Here is a 22548-nt window from a genome sequence, read left to right on the forward strand (position 1 = left end):
AATTTCCATCTTGATTTTGTTTTTGATTCAATGCTTATTCAGGAGCAATTTGTTTAATTTCCATGTATTTGCATGGTTTTGAAGGTTCCTTTTGGAGTTGATTTCCAGTTCTATTCCACTGTGGTCTGAGAGAGCGCTTTATATAATTTCAATTTTCTTAAATTTATTAAGGCTAATTTTATGGCCTATCACATTGTCTATCTTGGAGAAAGTTCTGTGCACTGTTAAATAGAATGTGTATTCTGCAGTTGTTGGATACAATGTTCCGTATTCTGTATATATCTGTTAATTCCATTTGTTCCAGCATATAGTGTAAATCCATTGTTTCTTTGTTTACTTTCTGTCTTGATGACCTGTCTAGTGCCGTCAGTGGAGTATTGAAGTCCCCTACTATTGTTGTGCTGCTATCTATCTCATTTCTTAGGTCTATTAGTAATTGTTTTATAAATTTGGGAGCTCTGGTGTTAGGTGCATATATGTTTAGGATTGTGATGTTTTCCTGTTGGACAAGGCCTTTTACCATTATATAATGTCCCTCTTGGTCTCTTTTAACTGCTGTTGCTTTAAAGTTTGTTTTGTCTGATATAAGAATAGCTACCCCTGCTTGCTTTTGGTGTGCATTTGCATGAAATGCCTTTTTCCACCCCTTTCCTTTAAGTTTATGTGAGTCCCCTTATGTGTTAGGTGAGTCTCCTGAAGTCAGCAGATGGTTGGTAAGTTCTTATCCATTCTGTGGTTCTGTATCTTTTAAGTGGAGCATTTAGGCCATTTACATTCAATGTTAGTATTGAAATGTGAGGTACCATTGCATTCACTATGCTCTTTGTTGCCTGTGTACTTTGGTTCTTTTGTTTTTGCTTTTTCACTTGTAATTTTGTTTTACAGGTCCTGTGTGATTTATGCTTTAAAGAGGCTCTGTTTTGATGTGTTTCCAGGATTTGTTTCAAGATTTAGAACTCCTTTTAGCAGTTCCTGTAGTGGTGGCTTGGTAATGGTGAATTCTCTCAGAATTTGTTTGTCTGAAAAAGACTGTATCTTTCCTTCATATATGATGCTTAGTTTTGCTCGATACAAAATTCTTGGCTGATAATTGTTTTGCTTGAGGAGGCTGAAGATAGGGACCCTATCCCTTCTAGCTTGTAGGGTTTCTGCTGAGAAATCTGCTGTTAATCTGATAGGTTTTCCTTTATAGGTTACCTGGTGCTTCTGTCTCACAGTTTTTAAGATTCTTTACTTCGTTTTAGCTTTGGATAACCTGATGACAATGTGTCTAGGCGATGATCTTTTTGTGATGAATTTCCCAGGCGTTCTTTGCGCTTCTTGTATTTGGATGTCTAGGTCTCTACCAAGGCTGGGGAAGTTTTCCTCAATCATTCCCTCAAATGTTTTCTAAGCTTTTAGAGTTCTCTTCTTCCTCAGAAACACCAGGCTAGGCATGTCTGAGCTCAGACTCTCTTTGGGTGGGTCTTGGTGCAGCTGCTGTAGGGGATGGGAGTCCGATTCCCAGGTCACTGGAGTTGTGTACCTAGGAGGATAATGCTGTCTCTGCTGAGTCATGAAGGTTTTCAGGGAAGTGGGGGAAATCCGGCAGTCACAAGACTCACTCAGCTCCCACACAAACCGAAGGGCTGGTCTCACTCCCACTGTGCCCCCACCAACAGCCCCCAGTCTGTTTCCAGGTGGTGGGTGAGATGGACTTGAAACCTTGCCCCAGGCTACCCGCTTCCCAGCTGCAAAAGAAAAGGGCTTGGGCCGGGCGCGGTGGCTCAAGCCTGTAATCCCAGCACTTTGGGAGGCCCAGACGGGCGGATCACGAGGTCAGGAGATTGAGACCATCCTGGCTAACACGGTGAAACCCCGTCTCTACTAAAAAAATACAAAAAATTAGCCGGGCGAGATGGCGGGCACCTGTAGTCCCAGCTACTCGGGAGGCTGAGGTGAGAGAATGGTGTGAACCCGGGAGGCGGAGCTTGCAGTGAGCTGAGATCCGGCCACTGCACTCCAGCCTGGTCGACAGACAGAGCGAGACTCCGTCTAAAAAAAAAAAAAAAAAAAAAAAAAAAAAAGAAAAGGGCTTGGTTCTTCCCCTGCCTGTGGAGTCTTCATCGTAAATTTGTGCCCTCCCCCAAGTTCTGGCCAGGAGGCTTCTCACCCTGTTCAAATTGTTACAAAGTTCCGCTAGCGATTTCCTTCTCCCTGTGGAGTTTTACCTCTTGCTCCTCTGGCCACCCTCCCGATGGATCCTTGTGGTGCCAGGCAAGAATGGCTGCCTGGGGACCCAGTGAACTCCCAGACTTTTCTGCTGTATCCTCTACCCCTGTATTTCACCTGGCTCTCTAAATTGACTCAAGTAAGGTTCCAAGTAAGGTCGGAAACTTCTCTCACAAACAGACCTTCAGGCTCTCCAGTGGGGTGTGTATTCGGGAGAGGAGGGTCTCCCTTTCCCACTTCTGCAGTTGGGGCACTCACAGTATTTGGGGTGTCTCTCAGGTCTTGCAAAAGCAGTCCGCTTCCTTTAGAGGGTCTGTGAGTCCTCTTGGGATTGCTGGTTTGTTCTTGCAGTTGATCTGGAGCTTAAATTCACAATGCGAGCCTCCACATGCTGCTCTGTCTGGAGCTGTGTCTAGTCCTGCTTCCCATCTGCCATGATGATCATAGCTCACATTTATTTCAATATTTAATATTAGAAATGTTTGGGTCTTTATTTTAGAAGTTGGGTGATGTTTTTCTGATCACAAATGTGCCCTAGGAACTTAATTAACTCTTGTTATATCAGTTAGCCTATGGTAAAATTAGTTTTGTTATATGTCATTTCAGTTAAATTTGCAGTTTCCAAGAACCCATCGATGACGTTAAGTGAAGACTTACTCGATGTCCCTTGCATGGGATACTTGAGGGGGAAGTGCAGATGCTCACAGGAACTCAGGGGGCCTGCCCTATGTCATGGGGCATGTGTGATCCGTTGAGCCTGATAGTTGCCAAGTTCCCTCTCCTTCTGGTGTCTAGGCTGATATAATGTGCCCCAGCTGAAGGCAGGGAGGTCAGGCCAGGGATTTTTCCCTCCCATGGTCCTGCTGCCCCAACCCATTGCAAATGGGAGGCTTCCAAACATATTGCAGCCTCAATGCTAGGATGCACTAGGTAACTGGATGGTGGTGGGTGATAGGTTACCCTTGCCTAGTCACCTAATTCATGTGATGTGGCACTGCCAACCCAGGTTGGAAATGCTACCACCATTCCTTGTTCCAAGATACTGCAGGGCAAACATTCTTAACCTGACCTTCCCTGCACTCACACCAGTTGGAGACAGAGGGCAAAAGTGGTTGCTGGGAAGGGTTGGAGATGGAGGAAATGGAGAGACCAGGCAGTACCCAGGGTGCCAGGGAGTTGGGGAGCAGCCCCTGAGAACCCATCCTGGGGAGGTCAGGGAGCCATATATGAGTCAAGGTTCCAAGCCTCTGGTGTGTGCTTCCTTATCTATTGGACTCTACTTACAAAGCACAAATATAAAAATAAAATTGTATAGAATTTCAAGACAGTGATTACAGAGCATTAAACCCCAAGTACCAGGCCCTTCTGAGGAGTATACAAGTACACCAATAAAGCTAGTCCTTCATATTTCCTAGTGCTGTGCACTGCTGTGGCCTAGAAGCAATGATATCCCAGCAGCAATAAGCATACCTTGAAACTAGATCTTGGTTTCTAAATACCATTTCCTAATTAAAAAAAAAAAAAAAAAAAAGCCATGCTTCTTGGAGAAATGGTGGATTCCTGGCTTGGCACAGGCAAAGTACAAGGTGAGGCTGGCACTTCTTATGCCAGGATATAGGAAAGCACCAAAAGACCAATAGGATTGTGTCAAAAGGACTCAGGAGCCAGGTTAAAGGGGCTCTCTCCTTGGCCAAATTTTGGACAATTGAGCATCAAGAAGAATGATGATCATAATTGCTTATAATCACTAAGCAAATTAAAACCATGAGTGTATTATGATACTCAAATAAGTGAAAACTCACTAGTGATCAATGGTGACAATTATATCAACTTTTTTTTCCTGAAATTTTGTAACTAAGGGAAAGATTTAGGCATTTACCCTTTTTAGTTAATCCCGATTTGATTCTTCTTTATAGGGGAATGTCAGGTAACAATTACAAATGAATTTATACAATATCATCATTTTCCCATTTTCCAATAAAAGAATCAATTCAGGCAAGGATCATCAATGACTGCTAACATAATTGGTTGACAGATCGGTGGAGGCAGCATACTTATGTAGTACCAACGTACTACCCCTGAAGTTACTCTTTTTCTAATTTTTAAAATTTTTGTACAGACAGGGTCTCACATGATACCCAGGTTGGTCTTGAACTCATGGCCTCAAAAGATCCTCCTGCCTCCATCCCCCAAAGTGCTGGGATTACAGGCATGAGCCACCACACGTGGCCTCATGTTACTTTTTAATTGCAAAGGGAAGAATTTTGCTTGGTTCTCATTACCTTAACCCAGTGATTACACTTAACGTCACTTATAGTGAGACAACCTGGTGTATGTGCCTCCTGAGGTGACGCAATATGAACTACACAACATAACCTATGTAGTATTCTTGCCAAAAATGTTTAACCTGAATCTAATTATGCCTCTAGACCTAACATCCAGTTTACAGGTGTCTCAGCTTGCCAGGACTGCTGAAACAAAGTACCACAAACTGTGTGGAATAAACAGGAGAAATTTATTGTCTCACAGTTCTAGAGGCTGGAAGTTTGAGATTAAGGTGCAGGTGGGGTTGGTTCCTTTTGAAGCCTGTGAGAGAATGAACTCTTGTAGATCTCTTCTTGGGGAATGGCTCAGTGGCTCATAGCCCTGTGAATTAAAGTGACAAAAAACAGATTACTGAGCTGGGTATGTGGAGTGGTGTGCACCTGTAATCCCAGCTACTTGGGAGGCTGGGGTGGGAGTTCAGCAGTTCAAGACCAGCTGAAACTGCCTTTGCAAAGATTATAACAGTGAGACAGTAAAAGAGATCTGACCTAACTGACTCCATTTTCCCTTTAACCTCCAGGCTGCCCTTGTTCTTTCCCGGGCATAAGTCAAACTAACTTTGGGAGGAATTTTTATAGTTTAACTTTGAAACAAAGATGATAACAGTAACTCCCTGAAACAAACTCCCTCCTTGCTTGGGGACCAGATCATGTTTATAAAACTAACAACTTAGCCACAAGATTAGGAATTATGGCCCAAGAGTCATGTAGCCAGAGACCACAAGATTCCTAACTTTCCCAGTTGCTCCTATGGAGAACATCACTGTTGTAAAACCAAAGACTGGTGTTTGAGGTATTTTTCAGACCCTGCATTCTGATAGATCAGCTGGTGCCACCCGGACTGGTAAACTGGGTCCTCTGCTCTTGTGGCTCACACTCAGGCACTGACTCAGTGCAAGAATACAAGCTCCAACTCCCTGTGATTTCATCCATGAGCCGACCAATCAGCATTCTCCATTTCCAAGCCCTTTGCCCGCCAAACTATCTTTAAAAAAGCCTAGCCTCTGAGTTTTCGGGGAGGCTGATCTGAGCAATAATAAAACTCCAGTCTCGTGTTTAGCCAGCTCTCTGTGTATTAAACTCTTTCTCTATTGCAATTCCCTTGTCTTGATAAATCGACTGCATCTGGGCAGCAGGCAAGACGAACCAGTTGGGTGGTTACTCAGTCTAGGCAAAATAGCAAGATCCCATCTATATAAAATTTTTTTCAATAAAAAAAGGAGGACAGATTACCATGAGAAAAAGATAGATTTGATTATATACATACACACAAAAGTTAACAAATGCGGGTGACTCAAGGAGGCAGTTAGAATTTGGGGATTACAGGCCGGGCGTGGTGGCTCAAGCCTGTAATCCCAGCACTTTGGGAGGCCGAGACGGGTGGATCACAAGGTCAGGGGATCGAGACCATCCTGGCTAACACGGTGAAACCCCGTCTCTACTAAAAATGCAGAAAACTAGCCGGGCGAGGTGGCAGGCACCTGTAGTCCCAGCTGCTCTGGAGGCTGAGGCAGGAGAATGGCGTGAACCCGGGAGGCGGAGATTGCAGTGAGCTGAGATCAAGCCACTGCACTCCAGCCTGGGCAACAGAGCGAGACTCTGTCTCCAAAAAAAAAAAAAAAAAAAATTGGGGGATTACCTGCCATCCTAAACTAGTCAAAAGCAAAGGGGGTTTTGGGCTTCTTGGGGAGTGGTAAGTTATGGGAAATGTATGATGAATAAGGATTGTCTTGCTATTTAGATAGGAGACATCTCAGGTGCTAAGAGTTTTCCTAGTACAGGAGAGGGAGACACCTTACAACTGGAAATGTATGTCCTGCTTTTAGCCAGAAGCAGGAAGGGCAGAGAGCTGATTGCCTTTAGCTCAAAGCCATCCTTTTTGAGTGACATGTTTGGGGGTGGCATATTCTGGCCCCCTTCACTTGCTTCTAGTTTCTGGTGGTTTGCTAGCAATCCTTCACATTCCTTGACATGTAGAAGTGTCACTCTGATCCTTGCCTTCATGTTCACAGGACATTGCCCCCATGTATGCATGTCTATCTCCAAATTTCCCCTTTTTATAAGGACACCAGTCATATTGGATTAGGGACCCGCCCTATTACCCTACTCCGGTATGACCTCATCTTAACCAATTATGTCTACAGTGACTATTTCCAAATAAGCTCACATTCTGAGGTACTGAGGGTTAGGGCTTCAACATCTGAATTTTGGGGGATAAACACAATTCAGCTCATCACAGGAAATCTGGTGGGGCAGAACAAGAATACCACCACACACAATTGATGAGACAAATCTAGAATGTGGGGCTTTCTACAAAGTCTCTTCAAAAACACAATGTCATTTTTAAAAAGTAGAGGGACTATTCCAAAAAGACCAAAAAAAATCAAATGTATGAGTTGTGATTGGATTTTGGTTTAATTCAGAAACTGCTCTAGGATATAGTACAAGTTGAGGAGATTTGAATGTGGCCTGGGTATTCTGAGAGTTAGGTGGTATTAAGCAATTACTGTTGATTTTCTTAGAGGTAATCATTGTGCGATAGTTATATAAGAGAATTAACTTATATTAGAATGATGCAAGCTGAAGTATTTACTTTTAAATAGATCAGCAAAAAAAAAAAAAAAAGTATATATTCATGAAGCAAATCTGTATATATAACTGTGTATATAGATAAAGCAAATATACCAGAAGGTTAACATTTGTCGAATTTCAGTGGTGGATATATGGGTTTTCATTGTGCTGTTCTTTCAACTTTTCTGTATGTTTGAAGTTTTACATAATAAAAAGGTGACAGAAAATGAAGAAAAATAGTTTTTTAAGAGAAGATTTCCCCCCATCTTTCTATTGAAAATAGAGCATTAAAACAATCCAACTCGCTTAAAACGTACGTGAAAATTCAGTTAGTGAAAAAGAAAAATTTGCTGTTAGGGTTGTAAAACAGTTGGGCTGCTTTCCAAGCAATTCCTTCCCTTTATTACTGTGAGTTGGAGGTTAGAGCACAAGGCCCTCAATCAAGAATTATTTGAAGGCCTCCAAAACCCTGCTGACCTCCAAGTATCTCCCCTGCTGGCTTTCCATGTGGCCTGAAATTTCTGTCACCTGGGTCAATTCTTAGGAATCAAGTATTTTCTCACTATTGGGGAGGCAGTGCCCCCTTTTAAAATGCAAATTTGGGAGGGATCCTGGACCCATTAAGTGGGAACAATTGTGTGAGGAGCCACCACCTGCCCAAAGGCCCGCAATTCTGACAGCTCCTTCCCCAACCCCTCACCACCACTGAGATTGGACAATGTGTGCTTTAGGAAACAAAATTGAACAATGCATGCTCTAAGAAACTTCTTAGGTGAAGACACCATTTCAAGAAAGCTTATTTTCCGTGAATAAAACGGGGTGCATGAGGTCATTGCTGTTTTTACTTTGTAAACTGGGTGGCCTCTGAAAGCTTCTTTAGAACACTTCAAAGGAAGGCTCCTCAACTCTTCCAGGCCCCCAACCCCTTTCCTTTGTTACTGAATTCTTACTGACCCCAAAGTTTTTCACTGAATGAAGAGTTTCCAAGGGGTCTAAAAAATACCTGGGACAATTAGAGAAATGAAAACCAGGGGGTCAAGATGAATCGACCCTTGGCAGAGGATTTACATAAATAGGTCCTAACCTCTGGCTGTGAATAAAAGATAAAATGCCCCACTGGGGTCAGAACTGCAGTTCAAGGGCATTTGCAGGGCCAAGCCTGGCTTCTCTGCTATGTCAGGAATTCCAGGAATGCCACTGATTATTGTGTGTTGGCAGGGCGCAGGAGGTTGCAGCCAGGCTAACAGAAACTCAGCCCTGCCCACTGGGTGAAACTGCAAGTCGAGAGCGTGGGAAACCAGCAAGTTGAGAGAGGATCCAGAAGTAACCCTTTCTAAAATGGGAAAGATGCCTTCCGAAAGGTGACCAAATTCTTGTTTTAGATGGTGGTGTTAACTTGGGAGGTTGGAAGGGAGGCAGGTGGGAGAAGGGACACGTCCCTTTCGAAAAGTCCCTTTGTTTCCTCTGTGGAGCACAGCTCTGTGGGAGGCATCTGCTCTTTACCTATAGACCGGATGGCCTGGTACCGGTCTTCTCTAGACTGAAGGTCCTCCACCAGGTCTCCTGCTGCTGCTACCTAAGAAAGAAATCTCACGAGGGTGTAAAAAGGTAATTTCCAGAAAGAGGTAAAATCGTGACCGTTATACAGATATAAAAATGAACATGTGTTAAAGACTTTTACTTACATAACTGAGGGAACCAGGCAGATGTTATAACTGGTTTAAAAAAGAAACAGCCCCAATTTATATGGAGTAAAGGAATTTAGAGATGAATTGCAAATGGAGGCAAACTGTTTATTGCCCCCCGCCGCCCCCCCCCCGCCTCCGCCCCCCGCATACACACACAGGGGGAAGGAAGTCAATTGAACCAGATAGGACAGGATTTGCATATCTATCAGTGACCTACAACTTACAGAGTGGCGAATAGCTCCAGTAGAATCAGAATCAGATAACACCTGAAAGCATGTACTGTAGGCAATAGTTTTCTATTGAAGTGTCAATTTACAAGGGCAAGAAATTTTGCTTTCTGAATTTTTTTTATTATGATTTATTTATTTTGAGACGGTGTTTCGCTCTGTCACCAAGGCTGGAGTTCAGTGGCGCGATCTCGGCTCACTGCAACCTCTGCCTCCTGGGTTCCAGTAATTCTCTTGCCTTGGCCTCCCAAGTAGCTGGGGTTACAGGCATGTGCCACTGTGCCCGGCTAATTTTTGTATTTTTAGTAGAGACAGGGTTTTTCCATGTTGGTCAGGCTGGTCTCGAACTTCTGACTTCAGGTGATCCGCCCACCTCACAAAGCATTGGGATTACAGGCGTCAGTCACCGCGCCTGGCCCTAAATACTTTCTTAAGCGAAGTGTCCCCTCCATTCCCCTACCTCTTACCCCCTACCCGAACATACACATACTTTTTTAACCCAAGAGAATGAGATGAACTTGAGAATCTTTGGTCAAAGTTGCCTCCCAAACCTCCACAATATTCTACCTTACTTTAATTCCCTGTCACATCAAAATGCATACAATCGTGGTTGGTTTGTTTCTTGGTGATTTGAGGATTACAAAGAGGCTGTCTTGACCTTGTCATCTTGTTCTTTCTTACAGCGCTTGGCCCTAAAGAGAAAACACTAGGAGGATGAGAACTGGGAACAGAGAAGCCACTTGCTCTGCAGCTATTTGGGCCAGTATGTTCCCTAATCTTTATTTTTATTTTTTATTTTTTATTGTTTTTTGAGACGGAGTCTTGCTCTGTAGCCCAGGCTGGAGTGCAGTGGCCTGATCTCAGCTCACTGCAAGCTCCGCATCCCGGGTTCACGCCATTCTCCTGCCTCAGCCTCCCGAGTAGCTGGGATTACAGGCGCCTGCCACCACACCTGGCTAATTTTTTGTATTTTTAGTAGAGACGGGGTTTCGCCGTGTTAGCCAGGATGGTCTCCATCTCCTGATCTCGTGATCCACCCGCCTCGGCCTCCCAGAGTGCTGGGATGTTCCCTAATCTTGATGGCCATCCTGGAGCTTATTTTCCTGAGAGTCTCTAAGTGACTCACCGCATCATGTAAAACTAAGAAGAAGGATGTCCTGAATTTTCCTGCTTAGAGAGCTTGTTTTTCTTTCCTGTTGCATCAAAGGGGTCTGTTAAGCTTTCTAAAAGTACTAATCTGACCTGATATCTGAAGTAACAAATAGGAATTTGGGCTCTTTAGATGGAGCTCTTCCCCTATACCTGCATCTAACTGAAGAGGCTGAACTTCAAAACAAAAGCATGTTGAAGAATTAATTCTCGCTCTCAGATTTAATTTCTTATTTTTATATTGTTGCATAAGAAATCTACTCTGTAATGCGTTTATTTTCAAATTTGGAAAATCTTGTTTTAGGCTCATTTAAAGACCAACAAACAAAAACACCAAATTCACTAGCCCAGGTCTTTATGAACCGCCATTCCCCCTCCCCGCCTCCATTTTTCAATGGAGTAGTGATTGTGGGGCCACTGCTTGAATTATACTCTATTATTTATCTAATGAACAAAGGCAAGGCTGGTGATGCTGAGAATGCATGAGGGAAAAAAAGATATCACAATGACAGCACACTCCGCAGCGTTCCATCCAAAAGCAAGTTAGTGACTCACTGTTCTGTAAAACACAGGGCAGATTCTTATACGGAAAAACTGCCCTCAGAAGTGTGTGTGAGACCCTAGTCTGTGTAAAGGAATTTACTCTGGGTTTTCTTCACATTGGCACTCAGGTATGCGGCTGTGGGTTCACAGACATTCCTTTCTGACTCGTTACCCACTTTGCCCCTGCTCCCCGCCCCCTTAGTGCTTGAGGCACTTTTTCCAGCCTTCCCTGGGCTGGGGCAGAGATTGATGGTATCTTGGCACTCTCCAAAGGGAAGCTGTGCCCCTTTGCACTTTCCTTTTGTGGCTAGTCCTTAAGACTTGCTGCCAAGCTTGGTTAAATGGACATGGCACAGCTGCCACTGAGCTGAAAGCTCTTACCTGGGTTGTGGTACATGTAGACTCTTCTGTTAGTCTGCCACTCAACACGTATTTATCCACCAGACAGACAGTGAGATAGTGAAGGGGACCAGAATCTGCCACCCTAGAATATACCACTTTGGCATAAGGATTGTTTTGATTTGAAAGCAATTAGCTCTCTGCCTTCCCCTTTTCTGTCTAAAAGTAGGGCATAAATTTCTCTTTGAAAATTTACAGGCCGGGCGTGGTGGCTCAAGCCTGTAATCACAGCACTTTGGGAGGCCGAGATGGGCGGATCACGAGGTCAGGAGATCGAGACTATCCTGGCTAACATGGTGAAACCCCGTCTCTACTAAAAAATACAAAAAACTAGCCGGGTGAGGTGGCGGGCGCCTGTAGTCCCAGCTACTCCGGAGGCTGAGGCAGGAGAATGGCGTGAACCCGGGAGGCGGAGCTTGCTATGAGCTGAGATCCGGCCACTGCACTCCAGCCCGGGCGACAGAGCAAGACTCCGTCTCAAAAAAAAAAAAAAAAAAAAAAAAAAAAAAAAGAAAATTTACAAATTTCCCTTTGTAAAGGTGTGTCTCCTGTACCAGCAAGAAAACTACTCTGGAGGCAACGCTTAGCACCCAGGATGTCTCTTATCCACATAACAAACGTTACTAAACGACCCTTATTTCCTGTACATTTCCTATTCACCTTCCTATAATTTATCTCCTCCCCAGAAGTCCCAGATCGCTTTGCTTTTGACTAGCCTAAGATAGTATATAAGCCCAAATTGTAACTGCTTCCTTGAGTCACATTTCTTTGTGAACTCCTGTGCGTTTGCACATACTTAAATCTGTTTTTTTTCTGTTAATCTGTCTTTTATCAGTTTTATTTGCAAGCTTCAGCAACTGAAGTTGAAATTGCCTTTGCAAAAATTATAACAGTGAGAAAATTGTGACAGTGAAAGAGCTCTGATCCAACCAACTCTATCTTGCCTTTAACCTCCAAACTGCCCTTGATCAAGGCATGGGCCAAGCTAACTTTGGGAGAAATTTATAGTTTAAATGATAATAGCCCTTCCCAAAACTAAACTGTCTTTGTAAAACTAATGAAAGGCCACCAGGTTGGGAGGATGATTGGGGCCTGAATTCCACTAAGATGTAGGCATAAATGATTACCAGCCATTATTCTGGAAGCCACAAGATTTGCAACTTCCGCAATTACTCCTGTAAATAACATCACTATTGCAGAACCTAACATTGGCCTTTTGAGATGTCTTCTCAGATTTTTGCATTTCTGATGATCCAATGGCCCCATCCAGACTGGAGACACCAACTCACTGACTCAGCTGGTCTTGTGGCCCCCACCCAGAAGTGGACTCAGTGCATGAGGACCATTTTCCACACTCCTATGATTACATCCCCAACCAATCAGCAGGACGATTTCCTAACCCCCTGCCCACCAAACTGTCTTTTAAAAAACCTGGCTGGGCGCGGTGGCTCATGCCTGTAATCCCAGCACTTTGGGAGGCCGAGGTGGGTGGATCATGAGGTCAGGAGTTCAAGACCAGCCTGGCTAAGATGGTGAAACCCCCGTCTCTACTAAAAATACAATAAAAAAAAAAAAATTGGCCAGGCATATGGCAGGTGCCTGTAATCCCAGCTACTTGGGAGGCTGAGGCAGAGAATTGCTTGAACCCAGAGGCGCTCCACTGCACTCCAGCCTGGGCAACAGAGCAAGACTTTGTCTCAAGAAACAAAACAAAGCAAAAAAACAAAAAAACCTAGCCTCCACATTTTCAGAGAGGCTCATTTGAGTAATAATAAAACTCTGGTCTCCCATTTAGCTGGCTCTTCGTATATTAAACTCTTTTTCTATGGCAATAACCCTGTCTTGATAAATTAGCTTCATCTGGAAAGCAGGCAAGAAGAACCAATTGGGTGGTTATATAGGGGGCTTCTAGCATGGCCTAGTGATGCAGAGGCCATGGCAGATGAAGCCAACTTTCCCTATCTGAGTAGAGGACTCAGGCCCAGAGAAGTCAGAAGGGGAGATGGGGGCCAAGGATGAGGAGGAACTCCTGGAAAGGTCTGAGAAAGAAGGACCCTAAGTTTAGCATCTTAGGTCCTGAAAAAATGGTTGAAGGAGAGGAAAATATGGAGAAAAAGAGTATTGTGACATGAACCTGCCCCTGTGCCCTGAGTTCCTGGGAGTTTCTTGTTAGCTTCTGTGTCCTGTTGTTCTGTATCCTCTGCAAAGGAAAGATGAAATCTGTTGCCAGATAGGCGATGGGGTTCAGGACACACTACCCCAAAAGATGGCATCTTGTCATATTGAATAAAAAAAATGGCAGAAACTGGAGGATTGGTCTTAACTTTCCCCATACTTCTCCCCTGAAGCAGATTATAAAACCTAGGGAGGACTCTCTGACTGATATGGTTTGGCTGTGTCTCCACCCAAGTCTCATCTTGAATTGTAACTCCCACAATTCCCACATGTCATGGGAGGAACACATGGTGGGAGGTGATTGAATTATGGGGGCGAGTCTTTCCTGCACTGTTCTCGTGATAGTGAATGAGTCTCATGAGATCTGATGGTTTGATAAGGGGAAGCCCGTTTTGCTTGGCTCTCATTCTCTCTCTTTGCCTGCCACCATCCACGTAAGATGTGACTTGCTCCTCCTTGTTTTCCAACATGATTGTGAGGCCTCCCCAGTCACGTGGAACTGTAAGTCCATTAAACCTCTTTCTTTTGTAAATTGCCCAGTCCAGGTATGTCTTTATCAGCAGCATGAAAACCAACTAATACACTGACCTTCCCCTAAAGTAGGTTATATGACCGTCATCTGAAAGATGCCCTCCTTAGACCTACAGGGAAGGAAAAAGCATCCTTATCTCTGAAAATGGAGGAACACAGAGAAAAATTCAAACAAACAGGCCTTGTTAAGTCCCTGCCCTGTTTATTACCATGAGATAATATTCTTTGTCCTATCATATTGCTCCATGACTATTCATTCTTCATCAAACCTAGAATAAAAACACTCAAATTTACTTGTTTCTTTGGTCTTCATTTCCTTATTTCCTTATGAAGGCTCTCATGTCACATAAAACTTATGTGAAATAAACCTGTATGGTTTTCTGATTAACCTGCTTTTTGTTATAGGCCATAAAGCTAGGATAGGTAGAGAAAAGGATATTTTTCCTCCCCTACATGGATCCAGATGCAATCACCACCATTAGTAGTGCTTTGCTTGACTTTGACTGCTCAAGAAAAGTTAGTGGATTTGCAGCCACTCACCCACTCCCATCCCCATTTCTATTAAACACATGATTTAACATTGTGCTAGAAGAGCAGAGATTTGAGCTCTTCTTAGAGGCCCCTCTAGCATGTTGCTTCTTCTGAGAGATAGCAAGTAAGACCCTCATGGCCATGCATCCAAGGTTTGGTGCCCTGAGGGCCACTGCTTTTTACCTTTACATTGCTGCCTTACTGAGTCCCAGCAGTCCAGGAAAATTTCCTGGATTCAGACATTCCTATTATTCTGAAAATTTATTTTTCCTGCCCTCCACTCACAGAACTGCTTAGACAGAGTGACTATATATCACTAACTATAAATTCAGAATCAATTAAAGAAAATAACTTCTCTAATCCAAGTCCAAAGGCTAATAACAGAGGCCCAGGGATTCCTGAGCTATCAGAGGGAGGCACTAGGCTAGTCTCCCAGTGAAATCAAGCAAAGACGGAAATCATTAGAGGAGCCATATTTATTGTTTGAATTTTATGATGGTAATTTGATTCTATGAATCAAAAAAAGGAAGTTCACATTGGTTCGGTGTGGCATGTGATAAACCACAGCATTGCTATCTACATGTTTTTTCTTTCTTTATGTTCAGTGGCCTCTCAATAAAGTGAATATTTTGAGTTTTGCAGTACCAGATACAGATGTAGGTTGTAAAGAAGAAGAGTTTTACCACTTGTTAAAGAGATAGGAGTAAAGCAGCAAAACTCCATATCTGGAACATTTCTGGGGGTATATTGCTTATCAGAGTGTTCAGTTATTCTAAGGCCAACTTCATTTTCTATGGTTTTTCTTTCTTTTTTTTTTTCATTTTTATTTTGAGATGGAGTCTTGCTCCGTCACCCAGGCTGGAGTGCAGTGGCACAATCCCAGCTCACTGCAAGCTCTGCCTCCTGGGTTCACGCCATTCTCCTGTCTCAGCCTCCCGAGTAGCTGGGACTACAGGCACCCGCCACCATGCCCGGCTAATTTTTTGTATTTTTAGTAGAGATGGGGTTTCACCCTGTTAGCCAGGATGCTCTCGATCTCCTGACCTCGTGATCCACCCGCCTCAGCCTCCCAAAGTGCTGGGATTACAGGCATGAGCCACCGCGCCCAGCCTGGTTTTTCTTAAGAAAGCATTTGTAGAAATATCCAATTATGAGTACAAACTACCTCCCATGAATAATCTGTGATGTCTGTACTGATTTCCCATGGATGTATATACAGTCAGATGGTTGAAATCTTGGGCACCATCTCCTCTGACATAAACAATTTTTTGTGAAACTTTCCATGTTAATCAGTGGGACCTGATCCTCAAATCTGATATAAATCTAGCATATACTCTTCTCCCACACAGTGTCTTTGACTCTAATTGTTTTGCTATTATACTGAAAATACACACTCTTTTCTCCTAGCCATGGGCCCCAATTCCTACATGATGAGGACAAACCACAGAGTGTCAGAAGGTAAAGACCATTGCTTTTCCTCCCTGAAGACTTTCTATGAAATTTCATCTTTCTGCTCCGTGGATAGAGTTTTGTGTTGGGAAAATAGTTGAACTCGTAATTTGGTCTCCTGGAGTTAATTTATAACGACTTCATATTGGTGACTTTTTTTAACCTCAAAGAGGAAAATGGCAAGCCCTAAATGCCTGCTTTTCTCCTGTTTTGGCCCAAGTGGGTAACTGAGGCTCAGTTTACACACATCACATTACCAAAATGCTCTCTTGTATATAGTTCTGAAAGATAGAGGTGGATTTGTAATGTTTTTCAGACCTGATTCAGAGCTCGATTTAGTTTTTCTTTTTGGTATTCAGCCTATTATATTCGTCATAAAAACAGGCACTGTGTGTGCATAAGTAAATAATTTATAACTTTCCCCATAACTCAGGGGAACCCACCATAGTCTTACTGTCTGCCTTTTGCCTTCTCATCTCTATACCTCCAGGTCTCTAGTGATCATAAAAGTGATCGAAGCCCTGATCTGATTTTATCACAAAGCCATTCTTCTTTGTGGGTACTTTGGTTCTGGAGACAGAGAATCATGCGATCAGATAAAGCCATGTGGAGGGCTGAAAGTTGGCTGGAATGGCGCTTGGGGCCCACTTTATGCTGTTGGAGCATTTCCTGTGTGCCCTTTGAAACCTCTGAACCCAGCTCTTCAAAGTGAGAGCTTTGTCTTTCCGCTGAACACATATATTTGCTACTTATTATCTTTTTCTTGCCATCTCCACCCTTACTTGACTCAGCCAACATCGATATATCAAAGCAAAAGCATTGTTCTGACTGAGTCATAAGTTATACTTTTACCTGACATTATCTGGCTGTGTAGAAATGAAAGCATAAAAATAATGGAGGTTTTGTGTACAGGTCTACACACACACACACACACACACACACACACACACACACGTCTTCTTTGCTTCACTCATCATGCTCTCACTACTTCCACTGTTTCTCTCCCCAACTCCGGCCCACTCCCACTCATGGCAGTTTATTAAAGAAGCATGTTTTCTCATGAGCCAATTGGGTAATTTTTCAAGTTGAACCCCACTAGCATTATAAATGCCGTTATAAATGCTTGCTTTTCAAAAATTTTTCTTTCCAAAACTTTGTTTTGGGTCAGAAAATGTATTTCTCTTTAGAGAGAGCCAGTGTTGCATGAGGAAATTGAAGCTGATCTCTGGGTGTGTGTTTGTGTTAATTTGCTGTACAATCAAATACAGATATAGGTTAATAAATGCTGTTCTTTGATCTGTTGCTACAAAGGAGTCATTGTAAATACATTACTGGATAAATGAGTTACAGCTTTGTAACTGTCTCTTGCAAACAGTGCCCCATGCCATCCATTAGCATGTACAAGAAGTGATACATTTGGCTTCAGCCTGCCTGGGTATTACTTTGCTGATTTTTTAATTTTTAAAATAACTACCCATAGTATACTTCCATTTGGGGTGTCCTCATAGAAGGATAGCACTCAGGCAGAGGAATAGCCTAAAAACAACAATAACAGCACCAAAAACTTCGTAGCAAGAATTTAATAAAACCAAAGAAGGCCAATGTTTAACCATGTTTAACCATTTAACATTTGTCATTCTGCATTTAGCTCTAGCCAAGGCATTGTAAAGAATGCAAAAGGCATGATCAATGGCCTCAAGATGTTTACAGTCCTGTTAGGGGATGAAGGTATTGGAGTGAATCATATTCACTAAAATGGGAATAAAGACTTCTACCTTAAAAGCATGGTGTTTTTCAGGGAATCAGAACTAATATGGTATGACTGGAGTTAATATGTTATTGTGGGGGGTGGGGAAGAGTAGAATATTGGTAGTTGTGGCTACAAATTTGGCAGGCTTCAAATATTGAAAGGGATTTATATGTCAAGCTAAAGAATTATAATTTTTCTTTATAGACAATGGGGAATTAACCACTGAAGACTTTTGAGTTGGTGAATGACATAACAAGATTTGTATTCTAGAAAAATAACTGGCATGTTGTGGGGTGTGGAAATGAAGTAAAAGAAGTCTTCATGTGTGAAGTTACATGTCCATTGAATCTAGCAGATACCAAACAATCACATTAAAAGCCTGAAATAATAAATACAGAATTCTACCCTGTCTGTCTCACTCAGTGATTGTAGGCAGAGGTATGTTTCTTTTTACTCATAAATGTATAGTGTGTGTAATTAAGTAGCAAAGCCATTTGAAAAGGTCACTGTTTAAATCATAGGACTTATCTAGGTGTGACAAACAACCCATGGTGACAAGAGATTTAGAGTCAATCTCTGCTGAGTGCTGATGCGGGGCTGACGTGGACTCTAGGAGGCTTTGTGGGAGAACAGGGTAAAGGCTTTGGTTCTGGAGAGAAAGTGATATGCCCTCAACTATGTATTTCAGGTTTCCATGGTCAGCATCTAGGCCTTCCTCCTATTACCTGCCTTGTGAGACTGGAGGGCAAACTGGAATCCAAGAGATACAATCCTGAAGTTGCTTGAGTGTCAGACAAATGAAAGAAAAAACATTTTCCTTCCTTCCTTCCTTCCTTCCTTCCTTCCTTCCTTCCTTCCTTCCTTCCTTCCTTCCTTCCTTCCTTCCTTCCTTCCTTCCTTCCTTCCTTCCTTCCTTCTTTCCTTCCTTCCCTCTCTCTCCCTCCCTCGCTCCCTTCCTCCTTTGCTTCCTCCCTCTCTCCCTCAGTCCTTTCCTGCCTCCATCCCTTCCTTCTGTTGTGGAAGAAAAAACATTTCCTTTATCCTCTTAGGTTCAATATCTGGGACTTGCAAATTAAGCTGACAAAAGACAAATTAGTGGGAGAAAAGGTACAGTTTTTATTTAGTATTTTTATGCACATAACAGTTCACAGAAAAGAAGTAAGTCTCAAAGAAGTGGTTATAAAGAGGGCTTATATATCATTTTTATGAAGGGCAATAAACTGTGAAAAAGTGGCTAGAAAAAGCAAAGAGAGTTGGAGCTTCCAGGGTGATAAATTGTGGGAAAGTCACTAGGAAGTATATGGGGAGAACTAACAGAAGAGAAGGATTATTTTAGTAAAATCTGTTTATGCAGACTGATCTCAGCATCAACTCCCCATCTTCAGTGATAAGAGTTATGCTTCTCTTCCTGATAAAGGGAGGGCACCTTTTTCATGATAAATTTATGCCCTACTTTTATGCAGACAAAAGGGAGGCAGAGAACTTTTGCAGCACCAGTTGATTCTCAATTGCTTTCAGCTCAAAATAATCCTTATGCTGAAATAGCATATTTTATGGTGGCATATCCTGATCCACTTCACTTCCAACCTTTTTTTTTTTTTTTTTTCAAAGATGCATTGGGTATGAGGTGTGCTTTTGGGAAAGTATGGATTACGTAATTCCTAACAGGCTGGTTTGTATTCCGTGGATAAAGACTCCAACTCTCAGATCCCATTGAGATGACATCCTTGCTAAGTCAGCCTTCAACTGTAGGTCATTCACGTAAGCCAAATTGATCATCCAAGTGATGAGGCATATGAGAATATTTATAATCCACAAAGTGCTAAGAAAATACAAATTATATGGTTTCACTTTTTACATTATTAAAATAAATCATTTAAAAATTATTTCTCTGCTGCTTCCTATAGATAAAGGCAGCATTGCCCTCCTCTCTCTATCTGTTCCTACTGTGGGAGGAAAGATGGAGCCAGCGAACTGACTTCTCGCTCACAGTGAAAATCAGAAGAGGTCCAATACTTCTCTAGTCTGAGTCAGTTGACTCTCATTTGTTTTTATTTTTTCCTGTTTGCCTTGATCTACATTGCAATCAGTATGCAAATGTGTGCAACACAGGCTCCCGAGCAAACCCACTCAACAAAGCATATTGGGCTACATCATTGCTATAGTGATAAACTTGAATCTGCTCGAATCTGTGAAGGAGCACATCATTCAGACACTTCCACGCTTTGTTATTATTAACAAATTACTTATGACTCACCTCATACAGGACCCTAACAATACCTGTGATTGTGACTAACTGTTCCCAGCCTCAGTCTGGTGATCAGGAAGAGAATTGTTCTGTTTTCCTTTGCATTGATTCCAGTTCTGGCAGGCTTCCAGATCCTTTTAGTTCAATAGAGTTCTATTTAATTTCATTATACTTAGATACTCAGATGGGCTCAGGAGATACAGACATAAATCACGCCTGCTTACCACCTTCCTGATGCTCACCACCTTCCTCATGCTCACCGCCCCCCTCATGCTCACTGCCTTCCTCATGCTCACCACCTTCCTGATGCTCACCGTCTAGTGAGAAACTGCTTCCATAATGCTTTTCCTAGGTATCTCTCTACGTTTCTTTTATTGGTCCTTTCTGGTTCCAGGTTTCTCTTTTTTTTTTTTTTTTTTTTTTTTTTTTTTGAGACGGAGTCTCGCTCTGTCACCCAGGCTGGAGTGCAGTGACCGTCCTGGCTAACACGGTGAAACCCCAGGTTTCTCTTTTCCCCCCACCATGAAGATTCCAGCAAGCCTTGTAGGAAACCTTTCAGACGTGTCTGAGACTCCTCTTTGCTCTCACAGCCCTCTGGCTTTATCTTTATTTACCAAGATACGTTGTAATTGCTTCTTACTCTATATGCCAGGTGCTGTGCACTTAACCCTGCTTAATCCTCACAACCCTATGAAGTAAGCGCAGATGAGGAGACTAAAGCTGAAAAAGGACCAGGTGCAGTGGCTTAGGCCTGTAATCCCAGTAGTTTGGGAGGCTGAGGCGGGAGGATGGCTAGAGCCCAGGAGTCTGAGGCCAACCTGGCCAACATAGTGAGATCCTGTTTCTACAAAAAAAGTTTAAAAAATTAGCCGAGTATGATTCCATATGCCTGTAGTCCCAAGCTATTCAGGAGGCTGAGTTGATAGGATAACTTGAGACTGGGAATTTGAGGCTGCAGTGAGCTGTGACTGGGCCACTGCACTCCAGCCTGGGTGACAGAGCAAGACCTTGTTTCCAAGAAAAAAAAAGTTAAAAAGCCAAGAAGCTTGTCCAAGGTCACATCAGCAGCTGCAGAAGAGCTGTAGACTGAACTAGGTAGTCTGACTCCAGAATCCTTGTACCATTCCAATAATTTTTTTTTTTTTTTTTTTTTTGAGACGGAGTCTCGCTCTGTCGCCCGGGCTGGAGTGCTGTGGCCGGATCTCAGCTCACTGCAAGCTCCGTCTCCCGGGTTCACGCCATTCTCCTGCCTCAGCCTCCCAAGTAGCTGGGACTACAGGCGCCCGCCACCTCGCCCGGCTAGTTTTTTGTATTTTTTAAGTAGAGACGGGGTTTCACTGTGTTAGCCAGGATGGTCTCGATCTCCTGACCTCGTGATCCGCCCGTCTCGGCCTCCCAAAGTGCTGGGATTACAGGCTTGAGCCACCGTGCCTGGCCCCATTCCAATAATTAAGTACAACTTGGTACCTATGATATACAACCATCAAGTGTGTGGTATTTAAGCAAACATGTGATTTTGGCCTTGATTATTTGAAGACACTATACAGGCACTTCTTCTGCTTCTACATATCCATGATTTATTACTCTGAGTCTTAAGAATATTTTATGACAGCTATATCCACTGAAGTTTTGGTGCATTTATAACCAATATAAGGCCGGGCACGGTGGCTCAAGCCTGTAATCCCAGCACTTTGGGAGGCCGAGACGGGTGGATCACGAGGTCAGGAGATCGAAACCATCCTGGCTAACACGGTGAAACCCCGTCTCTACTAAAAAAATAGAAAAAAAAACTAGCCGGGCAAGGTGGCGGGCGCCTGTAGTCCCAGCTACTCGGGAGGCTGAGGCAAGAGAATGGCGGGAACCCGGGAGGCAGAGCTTGCAGTGAGCTGAGACCCGGCCACTGCACTCCAGCCTGGGTGACAGAGCCAGACTCTGTCTCAAAAAAAAAAAAAAAAAAAAAAAAAAAAATAACCAATATAATACAATGGTGCAGAGCCCCGGAATCTGAACAAAGGCTTTTGTGGAGAAACAGCCTCCATTGTTTACAGAAAGAGGGAGAACCAAGGGCTGCCTGATATACCAAGAACGATGGAGTCAACTGAGCAGGGCATTTCACAAATGGAGACATCAGTGTTAGCTGTGCGGTTAATCTGTAGCACCTACCACATGTGACCCTTCATGAAGCTTTTGAGTCCTGTAAATACAAATGGATTTTTTCAACCCACTTTGCATTTAAAATTGCCCAGATCTGGAAGAAATTGGTGGTTACCATGGTAGCCAGCCTACAGAGCAGACAATTTTTTAATGTATTATTTTCTTTGCTTGGGCTTCAATTAATAACTCGTGGGGGCACTTCTACAGAATATGCTGAGATCCACTGGCTAAGAACTGAGCATGTAATTTATCTTCCAATTACGAAGGCTTAGGCCAAGGATTGGACTGGCAGGGGACCTGGAAGGTCTATGGGCCTCTACACATTACTGGGGTAAGTGGTGTTAGAAGGCAATCAGAGCAGGCAAAAGACTTCAAAGGAATATAAACCTGTCATGTGCTCAAGAATGTTCATGCAGCCAGGCGCAGTGGCTCACTCCTGTAATCCCAGTACTTTGGGAGGCCGAGGTGGGCAGATCACCTGAGGTTGGGAGCTCGAGACGAACCTGACCAACATAGAGAAACCCTGTCTCTACTAAAAATACAAAATTAGCCGGGTGTGGTGGCGCATGCCTGTAATCCCAGCTACTCGGGAGGCTGA

General features: G+C 43.2%; 1 long non-coding RNA gene across 1 annotated transcript; it reads left to right on the plus strand.

Moving 5' to 3' along the window:
* The first annotated feature begins 8388 nt into the window (after positions 1 to 8388).
* Positions 8389 to 15791, plus strand: LOC115898605. The gene is made up of 3 exons (XR_004058283.1): positions 8389 to 8467; positions 9705 to 9784; positions 15757 to 15791. It is a non-coding gene; the product is annotated as an uncharacterized LOC115898605 (long non-coding RNA).
* The last annotated feature ends 6757 nt before the right edge of the window (positions 15792 to 22548 follow it).

Source organism: Rhinopithecus roxellana, chromosome 7 (genome assembly GCF_007565055.1).
Source record: "Rhinopithecus roxellana isolate Shanxi Qingling chromosome 7, ASM756505v1, whole genome shotgun sequence".
Lineage (NCBI taxonomy): Eukaryota > Metazoa > Chordata > Mammalia > Primates > Cercopithecidae > Rhinopithecus > Rhinopithecus roxellana.